General features: G+C 41.3%; 1 protein-coding gene across 2 annotated transcripts in view; it reads left to right on the top strand.

Annotated features, from left to right (window-relative positions):
* The window catches only part of CERT1 (ceramide transporter 1), an 84,754-nt gene that overhangs the window by 4,303 nt on the left and 64,765 nt on the right, over positions 1-15,686 (top strand). The gene's annotated exons all lie outside the window — the stretch shown is intronic.

Below are 15,686 nucleotides of genomic sequence, written 5' to 3'. Positions count from 1 at the left end.
TTAGTCAAGTCTAGTTTGCCAGATAACAAGTTGCAGGACGAGAGTAAATGGCCTCAAGTTGTACCATGGGAGGTTTAGATTAGATATCAGGGAAAATGGCTTCAGAGAAATGGTTATAAAACATTGGAACAGGGTGTCCAGGGAAGTGGTGGAGTCACTGACCCTGGCAGTGTTAAAAAACCTGTGGATATGATGGAACTTGAGGACATGGTTTAATGGTGAATGTGGTGGTCGTGCTGGGTTGGTGGTTGGACTCGATGATATTAGAGGTCTTTTCCAATCTTTACAATAGTATGAAATCTCATAAAGGTGAATTTGTCTTAGATAAAGAAAAAAAATTTGCTTTTTTGGCTTCCAGAATTATGGATATGCATTATGACTAGTGCTTGTCAAAAAGCATACTGTAGCTTTTCTGCAGTACCATTGAATAGTCAGTCCAGTTATGTGATTTAGGTAAAAAGAGCTGGACTTCTGTCTAGCACACAAATTCCTAGAGTAATAGTGTTAAATCTTACTATTTATATTCTTATTCCACCAAATATGTGGGGTTTTTTTCAAACCGAATTAAAGATGACAAATGAGAAGTATTCTCTTTCTTAGTAATAATCAGCTAACAACTAGAATTTTAATAAACACATCTTGGTTTGAAAAAAAAAACTGTATTGATAACATCAACCATATGCATTTTGGAAAAAAAGCTTGTGAAGGAAAGGAGAGTTTTACATATATATGTCTGACAGGTATCATAGTCCTCTATAAATTGAAACAGATCACCTAATGTATTTTAAAACTGTTTTTTAAACTGCTTAAACTTTTTAAACTTGCTCAAGATGTTGCTTAATCAGGAATTTATCATACATAACAGTCTCTAGGAGTTCTGACTTAGCCTCTGCTCAGGACTTCCAAAAAGTTTTCAAGTTCACTAGCAAGAGGCTTAGCATGCCAACCAGGAAGAGACAGGAAGGTGCTGGCAAGCATGTTGATGAAAGAACATCTGGAAGCACACTGTAGAGCACATCTCAGCATCCTGAATTCCACTTGTGGTGGTGGAGTGAGAGGTTATAGTGATGCTGCCATTTCTGCTGGAATGTTTTGATACATTGCAGTTTGTAAAGCGAAGTTGGCGAGCATGTATTCTGACTAGTAATTATGTAACACTGGAACGTCTTACAGGTAATTTTTGACTCTTCTGTCTGGCACTTGTTACATGTGGTAACTTGGAATTGAATTGTTGCATTCAGTTTTCAGTTCCTGAACTTCTTGACTACATTGAGAAAGAATTAAAAGTGTCCACAATTTTAAAAGTTAATCTGATATTTTAGTTGTTCCATTTTCGTTCAAGTTCATGCTTTCTGAGTGGTATTTGACAGTCTAATTGCTTGACTGTAGTTTGAGATGGTATCCCTGAAAGCTAGTAAATTCCTGTTAATTATTTCTAATTGCAATTAAAATTATTGTTGTGTAAATTTTAAAGATCCAGGAATACCATTGGATCATGTCTCTAGGATGTAGAAATATGCTTTCGAAACTGTCCTGTGAATATTCTATCTCTTAGTTTTTCAGAATTCATACTTCTAAGTCAGAGTTTTAGCATGAATGCTTCTGGTTTGATAGTTTTGTATCAAATTGAATTTTTTTTTTAACTTAAGTTTTCAATTGAAAATTGCTTATACTTAAATGTAAATTTTTAAAATATTCTTCCTGAGGTAGATAGTTAATCTTTATTCTGTGTCCTTGTAATGTCTTTACTAACTATAAGCTTTCTAGTATGTATTTAAATGCATAGAACACCAAGCTGCTAAAGTCAGTGTTGAGATGACAATATGTGACAACTACCATTGCGGTCAGTGGAACTTACTCTTTACTGCATGGGTTGTGATTACTTTGGTAGGGAAGGGAAGTCAGGTTTCTTACTGGTTTAATGTCAGTTGAACTGATTTGATGTAGTTGGGATCTTAATCTTTAATATTTTTCATCAATCTTTCACTATACTGTAAGTTCAGTTTCCCTTGATCTTGCTATCCAAAGACAGATGTAGTAACTACTTTTATCCTAACATGGCGTATTTCAGTAAGTCTTCCTTCAGTACCATGCAGGACATGAGCAATATGAGATGTTGTTCGTGGCCGTAATGTTTCTTTGTAGGTGGTTGGAGTTTCATGAAGCTTTCTTTTAGGCACTCAGATTAGGTATGCGTGTTTGAATCCGGGGGGGGAATGTAATGATTTTCTGTGCATAGTTAATTCTACTCCTATTACAGAATGTCCATGTTTTGTTGATGTATAAGCATAAGTTTGGAAAGCTGCTGTCACTGAGTAGTCTTACCGTACTTCCAGCAATGAAGATCAGTCTAATTCTAAGTCATAATATTAATTGAGACATGAATCTTGTATGCAGAAACCCACAGTTGTTTCTCCTCTTGTTTTATCATTTGTATTGCATTGGTTAGGGATTGATAGATAATTCTACAGGGATATTTTGTAAAACACTCGTCTCACCCCTCTATTTGATGAAAGGCAGACTAATTAAATTAGCTTTTTTGGGTGTTTCAAGTGCAGAATTATATTGTCATACCTCCAGAACAGGTATGGTCTTGTGACAGTAGTCTTTAATTGAATGAAAAATATGGGATCTGGTTGGACTACTTGCTATATTAACTCCTGGGGCTCAAAAGGGCTGATTTTTCTGGAAGAAAGCACTAAAGGATGAATATTTATTGTATACTCACTGGATTATCTCAAGTAATGAACCATCAAGAACTGGCCGTGTGAATTAGGTTTGTGGAAGGACAATGAAAGTCATTATATGATGTTGAGTTGCTTTTATCCAACTAAGAAAAAACATCTCAAAGGTGTTTAGTTGGTTTATAAAAGGGTAGAAGCTGAAACTCAAGTTAAAAGTTCTGCTATGTAGTCAATGGATGAGAGGAAATTATGGGTGTTATAAAAAGTTGATATATGGACAAATTTAAGCTTTGTTGTATTAATCTCAGCATACTAAGTAACTTTGGTAGGTGGTTGTCAGTGCCAGATGGTCTTTATTAAAGACACTCTTCTTTATCTTAAAACTTCGTAGTTCTTTCATTCCTAAAGTCAAACTTCCAATGGAGAATTAATTCTGTGCGCGTGATTAAGAGTGGATCCATGGAAGTCCTGTAGAGGTGGACCTTTGGGACTCAGTTTTGGAGTTGGAAGGTCTAGGGACTCTTATTAAAAGAACAAAGAAAATACTCTGTAGACCTGAAAGTTCAACTTTCAGGGGGACAGGTCTTTCAGCTTGTATTTTCTTTGCCTTGATTACTGTGTCTGTTCATATAGTGTCATCACCACTGTTGTACAGAGTGACTTGTACATGACTAACTAATGTAATCACAGCATGATAAGTCAAGAACAGCATGCTGTGACCCCCACTTGAGGCAGTCTTGCAGCAATGCCATCACTGATTTAATCATGGTAGTAATTTATATTAATAGCTTCTCAAATCTCTTTATAAATTCTTAACAATGAAGTGTTTATCTGGTGAATTCTAGGGTTTTTCCAGAAAGGATTTGCCTGGTCAGGATAGCTCTTCTGCATGGACCCATACAGACAATCTTGAAAAATGCTTAGAGAAGTGTCATGCTTGATAAAGTTTAAGAACGCTTAAAGTCAGCCATGTGTGAACTTTGTGTTTTTTGTCACTAGAGGTGACTGCCTACAGAGGAGGAGGTCCAAAACCTCGAGTTTCAACTTAAAACTTCAGCTTTTCTTCAACTTGCCATGTTGTTTTAATCCAGTGGTTAGTCTTCATCTTCCTTCCTGTCTATATTACTGATGTAGAAAAACTTTTTGGTTTGGTTACTTAAACAAGATGCAATACCTGTGATGCAGTGATTTTTTCTTGGCTTAGGTTATGCTGCAGTGATGTATACTGATATCAAAATCTTTATGGAAACATGCTATTGGTTATTAGTTTGGGGTTTTTTAGAACACTTTGTTTTTATTGTGTTGTAACAAGATGTTTAGACAGGTCTGTGGAAGCGCCTGAACCAGGACTGAGCAAAAAATTCAGTTTACATAGTGGAGATACTTTCAAGTAAACTAGTTTGTTGGTTTCTTTTTTTAAGAAACACTTAATTCAAAGGCACAGTTGCTTTAAGAAAGCAGTAGTGATGCTTTGTATTAATATACAAATTGCAGCAAGCCATTTACCTTCAGAATGAACTTCTAAAAGGTGAGGGTTTTGAGTATCTGCTGTGAATATCTGGAGCTCAGGAGAAGCAAGAAGAAAAGAAAATGGAAGTCTGCAGAGAGACGGCTTAGTGAGTTGTCTTAGCTTTTTCCCCCCTAAGTTGTAATAAATTGCTGTTGTAAAGAACTTCATAAATATTCATTTTATAAATTAGGGCAGATATAAACATGTGTTAGTTTTAGTCTGCTGAAAGAACAAGAACACTATAATGAAAGAGCTAAACTGGTAGTTTTCAATTTTAAGCTTTCCATTTCATTATATATAGTCTGAAGAGAGTGCGACATGTTTGTTTCCAGTAATCAGCCACTAAAATTAAAAAACTTACCCCACTTTTTAGAGATAGGTTAGCTGAACAGCTGCCCTTCTTCATAGTACTTCTATTATATTTATAGTACAACATTGGCCACCATTAATAATTGGGCACTTGTGAGAGGAAGTAGAGATTGACATTTTTAAAAGCAGATTTACAAGTTACACAGAACCTTCCAATGAGAGTTTTTCTTCACTGAAACTTCAGACCTTACAGATATCTAAGTTTTAGAAAAAAGATGTGTGGTTTTTGTTGAAGAAGGTGTCAGTGCTAGACAAATATTCTTGGGAGCATGACGAATTGTGTCTTTCAAAGTAGTCTTTCAAAAATTCACCTTGACATGAATGGTATGTTGCTGTGTTTCTTTTGCGTTTTATACCATGTCAAATGTGTCTTTGACTCAGATAGTGTGGTAATGTATAGAAGTGGACCCACTTGGATAACTAATATGGGTAAACTTTGGATTTGTTCATTTCTAGCTACTGCTTCAAAATTTGTTCTTGATAACAGACCTGCTTATGATAAAAAAATGCTGTAATTGCAGTTTTTGTCCACTGATAGGTTTGATTCAGTCTGTTGCTAGTTTAGTTGAACAAGAAGTGATAGGGTTTAGTTGGTAAAAGCTTTTATTAAGAAAACGAAGCTATAAATCTATGCCCTGGGCAGAAACACTAGCAGTAAATTTGTAGTAATTGCTAATTGCATGGGAAAATATTTTTTCCAACTGTCTGAGGTTGGAAAACAATCTGGTTTAGTATGATGTGATGAGCATTTAATTGAATAATTAATTTTCTGTAATTTGATAAAGTGCTTCCTCAACCATAATTGCTACTAAAAAGATGGCCTGAGTAAACTAAGACATATAATACAAGCCCTAACTAGATAAGGGTTTATTTAGGACGTGGCAATTAGTACTTTTAGGCTTTGGTGTGTGCCTCAAATAATCAAGTAGCTAAATCCAGACTGGTGGAAGATCTTGGTTAAATGGGAAACAGATATTCTAAATAGAGGCAAATGTGGCCAAGAGTACTTACTCATATGTGAAAGGCCAGAGGTGATTCTTTTCTGAAGAGGAAAATGCCAAAGAGCAACAGGAGAGTGAAGAAGAGAAAAGGAGGTAATGCCTGGGAGATAATGATACTGGGCTGCTGCTTGTGCAGCAGGCAGAAGTTGCTTGAAATGTGGGATTCTCCTGGACAATTAGTTTTAGCACTCACATCCTCTGTTCAAATTTGTGTATGCATGTGAGTTATCTGAACCAGCCATTGATGGGTTAATGTGAAAATATGAGAACATTGCCCAGTATATATCCAAGTGCTATAAAGTGCTAATATCCTTGTCAAGCAAAAACCAATTATTTGGCATGGTGGAGGAATTGATGATTGATAGTGTGTATTGAAGAAATTGTCAGAAATGGAAAAATACACACCTAGATCAACTTAGGTGAGGCTGTTCTGTGTACTATGATGAAGATTCCATAATGATTAAGATGTAAGAAAAAAAATCTGTAATGTGTATTAAGCAAATATTTTAGGATTACTTAATATTGCTGAAGAATTAGTCTTTAGTACTTGAATATAATCATGTGTTACCACACACTTGAAATTAGGGCTGTAATCCACCAGTACTTCCGTCAACTTCTTATTATCAGTGAGAATATTGTTCCCCCACATGACTTTTTATTAAGATAGTTAAATTCTAACACTGTTCGTTATTTGACGTCCACTTCAGGATCATAATTCCTGCCCGCGGTTTATGTTGGAGCAGGTTCATGCTGTGGAGCGTTTCTCACAGATGCTACATGAAGTCTTAAATATTCAGTGTTTGCATTAGGTGCTAACTATGATTTTAAAACTCAGCAATTTTTTCTATTGTATTTGCAATCCTTACTCTTGCTCAATCTGAATTTCTGTGCATTTTCATAAGTTCGATTAATAGTTGATTTCTTGTTCATGGATACAGTTGGTTCATGTGTCACTCCGTCCAGCATTGTAGTGTTGCTCAATAGTCCTCCTAGGCAACTTACTGTTGGTTATCTGATGTGTCTTGTGATAGCCATTAATGATGTTTTCAACAGCTCTATTTAGGATTTGTGCAATATTGGACCTCACTTTTGGATATGCATAGAATGATTAAGTTGAAAGGTCAGAATACTTTTTTTTATTTGCTAATATGCAGCTGCACTCAACCATATGTTTTAGTTGCTTTCTGAAGTCACTGTCTTACCAGCCTTTCATTTTTGTCCATACATGGAGAATAATTCTTCATAGATAATTAGTTGAGTGTTGTTTTCTCCTTCTCCTAATTCATGTTTTTTCTCCTTTGGGCATAAACTTTAGTTGCTGCTTTTCTCTTGTTCCGGGTGAATTCTGATCAATGTGAATTAGATCAAGTAGTCTGGCGAACTTCAGCCACTTCTGAAATCTGTTTAGTGTGTCTTTCCACTCAACTGATTGAGGTCCATCTTTGCTCAGTTAAGAGGACTAGTTGGAACAGAATGTACTACCCCATGTCTCCAGGCACTTAACTCTGATTGTACTGTGACTGGTGTCTGATATATTCTTAAAGCTTTTTAAGTTGCTGCCTTTTAAGGATGATACTCTTTTTCCTAAGCTGTCTTTTTAAGCTCTTTCAGAACTAATTGTGTGTATAGATATATATGTACAAAAATATATAAATATATGAAGTAATTAGAGGAAGCTGTGATGAAAGAATTTAAACTGACAATTCAGGTCAATTTTAAGTTTAGAATGAAAGGCTGGCATTTTTAGGCTGACATTCATTAGCAACATGCTTTGTGCTTTTAATTAGTTCTTACATGTTATTAATTATTGCTACACATTAGTTCTTACACACTAACTATTATTGTTATGTGTTCAAAGCAGTCAGTTGTATATCTGACATATCCTAAATTAGCTGTAGCTATTCGGTACCATGTAGTACCAGTATCATGTAGCTAGCCTGATATCCTTGTTCTCGATGGTCCTAGTTGCTGAGGTTAACCTAACCTGATTTAAGAGCTCTTCAGTAAGGGGTGGGAGGAGGTGACAGGACAGGGACAGAACTCAAGTAGGCATCTTCTGCCAACACCTCCCCCCCCCGAATTAGGATTTTTTGTAACCATCTTTTATAAAATGATTGAGGTGCATGACCCTGGACTGCATGTGGTGTCATGCTGGAGAGGAGTTCCTATCCCAAACTGCAACCTTTTTGCTTCTTTACCCTTTTGCTCAATTGTTAGGTTTTTTCTTTTCCTCTGGAGTACCTGCTCCCACCAAGAGCAAAAACAGCCTTCCCGGCTCTGGGGGTTGCATGTTTTCACTGACCAGTATCTGATCATTAAGGAGTTGTTTATGGTTCTGGAGGCCTCTGCTTTTCATCTATGTCCATAGTTTTAAGATCTTTGATATCACATGCTTAAATTTTATATCGTAAAGAGACATCTGGTACCAACGTCTAGTTCATAGAGCCAGTTTTCATAAGATGTTGATAATGAGCCTTACGGATCAAGACTTGGACTTGCATAGTTAGCATAAGTTCTGTTGCTAATAATATTAATACTGCATTTATGGAAATGCTTATTCAGTTGTACTATGTTAAGTTGCTTATGTTTGTATTCAAATGAAGCTAATCTTAAATTGTAGTGTGCTGCCTTCACAGGTACAGCAGGCCTCTGTTTTAGCTGCAACTCCACTGATTTCCTGAAATTGGAATTTCCAGTCCCATCACCATAAATCTAAGTCCAGAATGCTCTAGTCTCTCCACCAGCAAATAGTAGTGCTGTGAAACATTGTTTTTCTCCTAGGGTTGAGTACCTTCTCTGGATACTTGCTCATGGTTTTCTTGTGAAATCTGTATTGTTCTGTTGCTGCTGGTGTATGTGCCGCTGGGTCTTCTGTGCCATGCAGCAGTGCATCATGCAAGGTACAATGAAGCTATCAATACACAAATAGTTATTTTAGGAGTGCAGCAGTGCATAGGTGATTCCTGCTATAAAAATATTATACAAATAACCTTTTAAAAAAGTGATGCACACAATGTTTCTGCATTCTCTGAAGTTGATACAAAGTTACCTGGCTTCCTGCCTCCTTAGTAACTCTATCTTCCTTCTGTGTATGATGGGATTCCTAAGCAGTTTAATTTGGTGATTGATAAACAATTCTAGACTGATGTTTTTCTGTATGGTGTATCATTCTGTTTGTGTTTTTTTTCCATAGCTGATGCATGTAGGTGTTGGATAAACGCAATTAAATTTTCCTCCAAATGGAAGCCTGAGAAGTATCATATGAGTTTTTCTTCAGGGGACTCAGTTCTCTGATTTGGTTCTCACCAAGACAACAATGTATACGCTTCCATTTCCAGTATTTCATATACTGGACTCATTAGCTGATACTTAGCTCTAAAGGCCAGTTTTGAATTAGTTCAAGTTTTGAATTCTTCAGACTGGTCAAACAGGACAGGCCTATTAGTTATATCCTCATTTCTCACACTGTGTATCTAAATCTGTTAATACTGAATCACTAATCCAGGGATCTTGTACGTAGTCACTAGTGGATTAAGGTGACAGCTGCATGCACATGCTGACTTACAACTGTTTCAGTCTTGCCCTCTTTCTTCTAGTAACACAGTGCCATTCCATGTCTTCGACTAAAGTTTAGCTGACATTTCAAGTCCACTTCTGTTACACTCTAGGTCTTGCTATTACAAGTAATTTTTTTTTTCAGTAGGCATTTGAAGCACATGTCAGAGGCGTGTTTACATATAAACCAATACAGCATGACTTGATACTACATAGTAATTCCATTTTATTAACCGGGAAATAATTTGATTAAATATTAATTTAAAAAATCATGTACTGTAAGATATTATACTGCGAGATAGACGATTCATCACAAAAAATCTTAAAACTATTTCTATACAATTGCTTCTGCATCTGAACCTCTTCAGCAGGTGTGCAGAAAACCAGATTGACCACGTTTATGCTTGAGAACTTTGGGTTTCAAATTTCAAATTTCAAATGTGGTTTCACTGCTAAAGTACTATGTATAATATATGCTTGATCCAGACTTGAAAGGGCGATTCTTCAATGAGAGAAGTTCTTTGCAATGGATTAAACCTAGCTAATTTTAAAGTTTGCATAGCACGCTACCAAACTAATTCTAAATTCTGCTCATCATGCTGCTGCTTTCACTGGCCGTTACTTTAGTTAGATTTGGAAAGATAAGATTATTATTTAAAAGAATAATAAGTGTTGAAAATCATTTTGAAAAGCAAATATGCTAACTTAAGACCTGAAGTGAAATATTAGTGGGAAAGAATGTAAAAATTTTTAATAGGCCTTTATATTTTTAAGCCTATTTCTAAGGAAGTTTTTTTCCTACATGTGTAAATTCTTTTAAATGTGGTGATGAACAATAAGCAATTAGCCCATATTTGGCCCCTCAAAGGCTCATCACTGTTTTGGTAGGCATAGATGTCCTAGTTAGGACAGCTGAGATCAGTTCATCATGGTGGGTGTAACCCAAAACTGTATTCTATAGCCTTCCATGTCATTTCCCAGAAACTAGACTATTGTTGTCAATAGACTATTCGCACCCTCTGCCCATAGAGCCTGACTCCTCAGGCTATAAACTAGGTGTTAAGAGGCCTGTGAGATAGGAGGATGTTTCTGTCCTCACACCCTTTGTGAACTCCCCGCCCTGAGGAGAGTACCAAGCATTCCTGCCTGAACTGGAGGATATATAATCTTGGAGTTTTGGAACATTTTTCAACCCACTCGTGGGATCCAGAGGACGGCTGCATCTCATCGCTCTCAACCAGACTTAGACCACCACTGGACTGCGATCACCAGTTCTGGCCAGACTGCAGCAGCTCTCCCACCAGCAGGTTCTTCCCCTCTCCCTTTACTTTGGACTCAAACAGGGCCCAAGGAACATCACTTTGTTCATGCCCCAGGGTACTGGGTTATACATTTGGGTTTTTGTGGGTTGAGACCAATTGTTTGTTTGTATTATTGTACTTACCGTATTATTTTAATAAATTGTTATTCTGACTTATAATCTCTCCTTTGAGTTGGGTTCATTCCCCCTGCTGGTTAACTTTTAAACCAGCACATTTTGGCGCCCAAACGTCGGGCAGAGAGAGAGAAGTCAGAATCACAATTTCATTTGAAGCATTTGTCTATTGAAGCATTTGTCTATTTGAATATAGAAACTCCCTGATCACCATGTTGTTTGATGCACTCACATGGATGTTGTATTTGAGCCTGTTCATATTTCCACAGATGGCGTATTATTTGCCTGTTTTGATGCTCTCTTTAAGACCAGGGAGAGGGATCCAAATTGCTTTATTAGTATATTATGTTTATGTCATTCTAACATCAGAAGCAATGAGTTTCATTGTAAATGTGTATTCAGTCCTGTTTGCCTGTCCTGGTTTGGGTTGCTACCTCTGGGGCCTCATTAAAAATCGTACCCAGCTTTTTGGGGGAACAGGGGTGGATGGTTTCCAGCCTCCCACCTCCTTCTTCCCCTTCAGACCTGCTACAACAGTTTTTGAAAATATTGAGTTCCCTTTTGATGTTAAGGACAGCATAATGTTATTGTTAGTGTTGCTCTGTCTGCTCTGTACTGTGTACACCATGTTTAGGGTCAGAAAAGTGCCTTTTAGGGAGGTTGTTTGGACACCTGCCCTGGGAGCAGATAATGCTGAGTGGCACGGGAAGTGGGAGGACATCAGCCAGTATTTGGAAAAGTTTTCTCCTCCAATGATCTGGAAATTCACCCCTGAACAACTGCAGGATCCTGTTAGCATGATAAGACTGGTGAAGGAAAAATGCTCTGGCAGCTCCAGAGATGGCCAGCTCACAGCAACCTGCTGGGCCCTGGCCACTGCCTACCGGGCACTGCTTGACATGATACAGCACTGTCAGGGCGAGGAGAGAAGGACCAAATCCGCAGACACCACGTCCACCCAAACCACAGCTGAGTCAGAGGGAGAAAGAAATGAACCAACCAGCACCGTGTCCACACAAACCATCGAGGAGCCAGAAGAACAAGCAAAACCAATAGCAGTCGCCCCTGTCCAGAAAAGGAAATCAAAGACTAAATCAGTTCGCATAGCAAATGATGACGAAGAGGCGGGACCTTCACATCCACCGGAGGAGACAGAGCCAGAAATAATCACTCGGTCCCTATCCCTGGGTGAGCTACGTGAGCTCCGGAGAGAGTTCACACGACAGGCGAACGAGTCCATTCTGACCTGGCTGCTCCGAATCTGGGATGCCGCAGCTAACGATACGATCCTAGATGGGAGTGAAGCCAGACAGCTGGGATCCCTGTCTCGAGATGTAGTCATTGATCAGGGGATTGGAAGGAGGCAGGAAACTCTCAGCCTCTGGCGGCGACTGTTGTCCAGTGTGAGGGAGAGATACCTTTGCAAAGAGGACCTCCACGTACAGCAAGGACAGTGGAACACGATGGAACAAGGTATCCGGTGCTTAAGGGAGTTAGCTGTACTGGAGATAATCTTTTCAGAGGATGAAAGATTCCCTAAGAGTCCAGATGGCGTACAGTGCACCTCCCAAATGTGGTTAAAGTTTGCACGACTCGGGCCAGAAATGTATTCCCGCTACTTAGCAACGCTGCAATGGAGGGAGGGAGAGGACAAGGTGGGAGCATTGGTTAGCAAACTCAGGATTTATGAAGACACTGTCACCGCCCCATTACGAGCCCACGTCTCATCTGTGGAAACCAAACTGGCTGAACACGTCCGAAGCCTGGAAGAGAAAATTGAAGAGGGACACCAGAAGCTAAGAGAAGAGATTAAGGAAGGGATTTTCCATATCTCGCCAGGACAAACAAGAGTCTCTGCTATCAGGAGCCAGCGTCCCCCAGCTAAGGAGAGAAGGTACACTCCACGTAGCGATCTATGGTTTTACCTCCGTGAGCATGGAGAAGATATGAGGAAGTGGGATGGGAAACCCACCTCTTCCTTAGCAGCCCGGGTACGTGAGCTGAAAAGAGGAACAAATACCATAAAGAACTCTTCAAGGGTAAACGTTGCTCCAGTCTCTCGTGGGCAAGACTCCAGACGGTACAGGAATGATGATACGTCTGATCCTCTTGAAGGGACCTCCAGGTCATACCCACAAGAAGAGCACAATGAGTACCATGACCAGGACTAGGGGTGCCCTGCCTCTAGCCAGGTAGAGGAGAGGGACAATCGAGTCTATTGGACTGTGTGGATTCGGTGGCCTGGCACATCAGAGCCACAAAGATATAAGGCTTTAGTGGACACTGGCGCACAATGTACATTAATGCCATCAAGATACGTAGGGGCAGAATCCATCTCCATTTCTGGGGTGACAGGGGGATCCCAACAGCTGACTGTACTGGAAGCTGAAGTGAGCCTGACTGGGAAGGAATGGCACAGACACCCCATCGTGACTGGTCCAGAGGCCCCGTGTATCCTTGGCATAGATTACCTGAGGAGTGGGTATTTCAAAGACCCAAAAGGACTTCGTTGGGCTTTTGGCATAGCTGCTGTGGAGACGGAGGAAATTAGACAGTTGAACACCTTGCCTGGTCTCTCAGAGGACCCCTCTGCTGTGGGACTGCTGAAGGTTGAAGAACAATTGGTACCGATAGCCACAGCAACAGTGCACCGTCGGCAATACCGCACCGACCGAGACTCTGTGACCCCTATACATAAGATGATCCGTGAACTGGAGACCCAGGGGGTGGTCAGCAAGACTCGCTCACCCTTTAATAGCCCTATATGGCCAGTGCGTAAGTCCAGCGGAGAGTGGAGGCTGACGGTGGATTACCGTGGACTCAATGAAGTCACACCACCCCTGAGTGCTGCTGTGCCGGACATGCTGGAGCTCCAGTACGAGCTGGAGTCCAAGGAAGCCAAGTGGTATGCCACCATTGACATAGCCAATGCCTTTTTCTCCATTCCTTTGGCAGCGGAGTGCAGACCACAATTTGCTTTCACTTGGAGAGGTGTGCAGTACACCTGGAATCGACTGCCTCAGGGGTGGAAACACAGTCCCAGCATTTGCCATGGACTGATCCAGACTGCACTGGAAAAGGGTGAGGCTCCAGAGCACCTACAGTACATTGATGACATCATTGTATGGGGGAACACAGCGGGCGAAGTCTTCGAGAAAGGAGAGAAGATAATCCAGATTCTCCTAAGAGCCGGTTTTGCCATTAAACGGAGTAAGGTCAAGGGACCTGCTCAGGAAATTCAGTTCCTAGGAGTGAAGTGGCAAGATGGACACCGTCTAATTCCAATGGAGGTGATTAACAAAATAGCAGCCATGTCCCCACCAACCAGCAAGAAGGAAACACAGGCTTTCCTAGGCGCTGTGGGCTTTTGGAGGATGCATATCCCCGAGTATAGTCAGATTGTAAGCCCTCTCTACCTTGTGACACGGAAGAAAAATGATTTCCAGTGGGGCCCCGAACAACAACAAGCCTTTGAACAAATTAAGCAGGAGATTGCCCATGCAGTAGCCCTTGGGCCAGTAAGGACAGGACAGGACGTGAAGAACGTGCTCTACACCGCAGCCGGGGAGAATGGCCCCTCTTGGAGCCTCTGGCAGAAAGTGCCTGGGGAGACCCGAGGACGACCGCTGGGATTCTGGAGTCGGGGATACAAAGGATCTGAAGCCAGCTATACACCAACTGAGAAAGAGATCCTGGCTGCCTATGAAGGAGTTCGAGCTGCCTCAGAAGTAATCGGCACCGAAGCGCAGCTCCTCCTGGCACCCCGACTACCAGTGCTGGGCTGGATGTTCAAGGGAAGAGTTCCTTCCACACATCATGCCACCGATGCCACATGGAGTAAGTGGATCGCTCTGATCACGCAGCGAACCCGGATAGGGAATCCTAATCGCCCTGGGATTCTGGAAATTATCACCAATTGGCCCGAAGGTGAGAGTTTCGGACTATCCTCTGAAGAAGAGGAGGAGAAGGTGACACGGGCTGAGGAGGCCCCACCATATGACAAGCTACCCGCAGATGAAAGGCGATATGTGCTCTTCACGGATGGCTCCTGCCGCATTGTAGGGACAAACCGAAAATGGAAGGCAGCTGTATGGAGTCCCACACGGCGAGTTGCAGAAGCGACTGAAGGACAAGGTGGGTCAAGTCAGTTTGCAGAGCTTAAAGCCGTTCAGTTGGCTTTGGATATAGCTGAACGAGAGAAGTGGCCAAGACTCTATCTCTACACTGACTCATGGATGGTGGCCAATGCTCTGTGGGGATGGCTGGAAAGATGGAAAAAGGCCAACTGGCAGCGCCAAGGGAAACCCATCTGGGCGGCGGAGATGTGGCAGGACATCGCTGGCCGGGTAGAGAAGCTGAGTGTGAAGGTCCGTCACGTAGACGCTCATGTAGGCAAGAAACGGGCTAATGAGGAGCATCGTAACAACGAGCAGGCGGACCGAGCTGCCAGGATTAAAGTCTCTCAGGTAGATCTGGATTGGCAGCACAAAGGAGAATTATTTCTGGCTCGATGGGCCCATGACGCCTCCGGTCACCAGGGGAGAGATGCAACATACAGATGGGCTCGTGACCGAGGGGTGGACTTAACCAAGGACATTGTCTCACAGGTCATCCATGACTGTGAGACATGTGCTGCCATCAAGCAGGCCAAGCGGGTGAAGCCTCTATGGTATGGTGGACGGTGGTCGAAGTACAGGTATGGGGAAGCCTGGCAAGTTGACTACATCACGCTCCCCAAAACCCGCCAAGGTAAGCACTACGTACTGACCATGGTAGAAGGAAGCACTGGATGGTTGGAGACATACCCCGTGCCTCATGCCACTGCCCGGAATACAATCCTGGGCCTTGAAAAACAAGTCCTGTGGCGACACGGCACCCCGGAGAGAATTGAGTCTGATAATGGGACCCATTTCAAGAATGGCCTCGTAGACACCTGGGCCAAAGAGCACGGCATTGAGTGGGTGTATCATATCCCCTACCATGCACCAGCTGCTGGAAAAGTTGAGCGGTGCAACGGACTGCTGAAAACCACTCTGAAGGCACTGTGTGGGGAGACTCTCAAACACTGGGAGCTGCATTTAGCAAAGGCCACCTGGTTGGTCAACACCCGAGGTTCCATCAATCGAGCTGGC

This window comes from Manacus vitellinus, unplaced genomic scaffold (assembly GCF_001715985.3).
Source record: "Manacus vitellinus isolate BGI_N305 unplaced genomic scaffold, ASM171598v3 scaffold_18_pilon, whole genome shotgun sequence".
NCBI classification, from domain to species: domain Eukaryota; kingdom Metazoa; phylum Chordata; class Aves; order Passeriformes; family Pipridae; genus Manacus; species Manacus vitellinus.
This window is presented reverse-complemented; position numbering and strand designations above follow the sequence as displayed.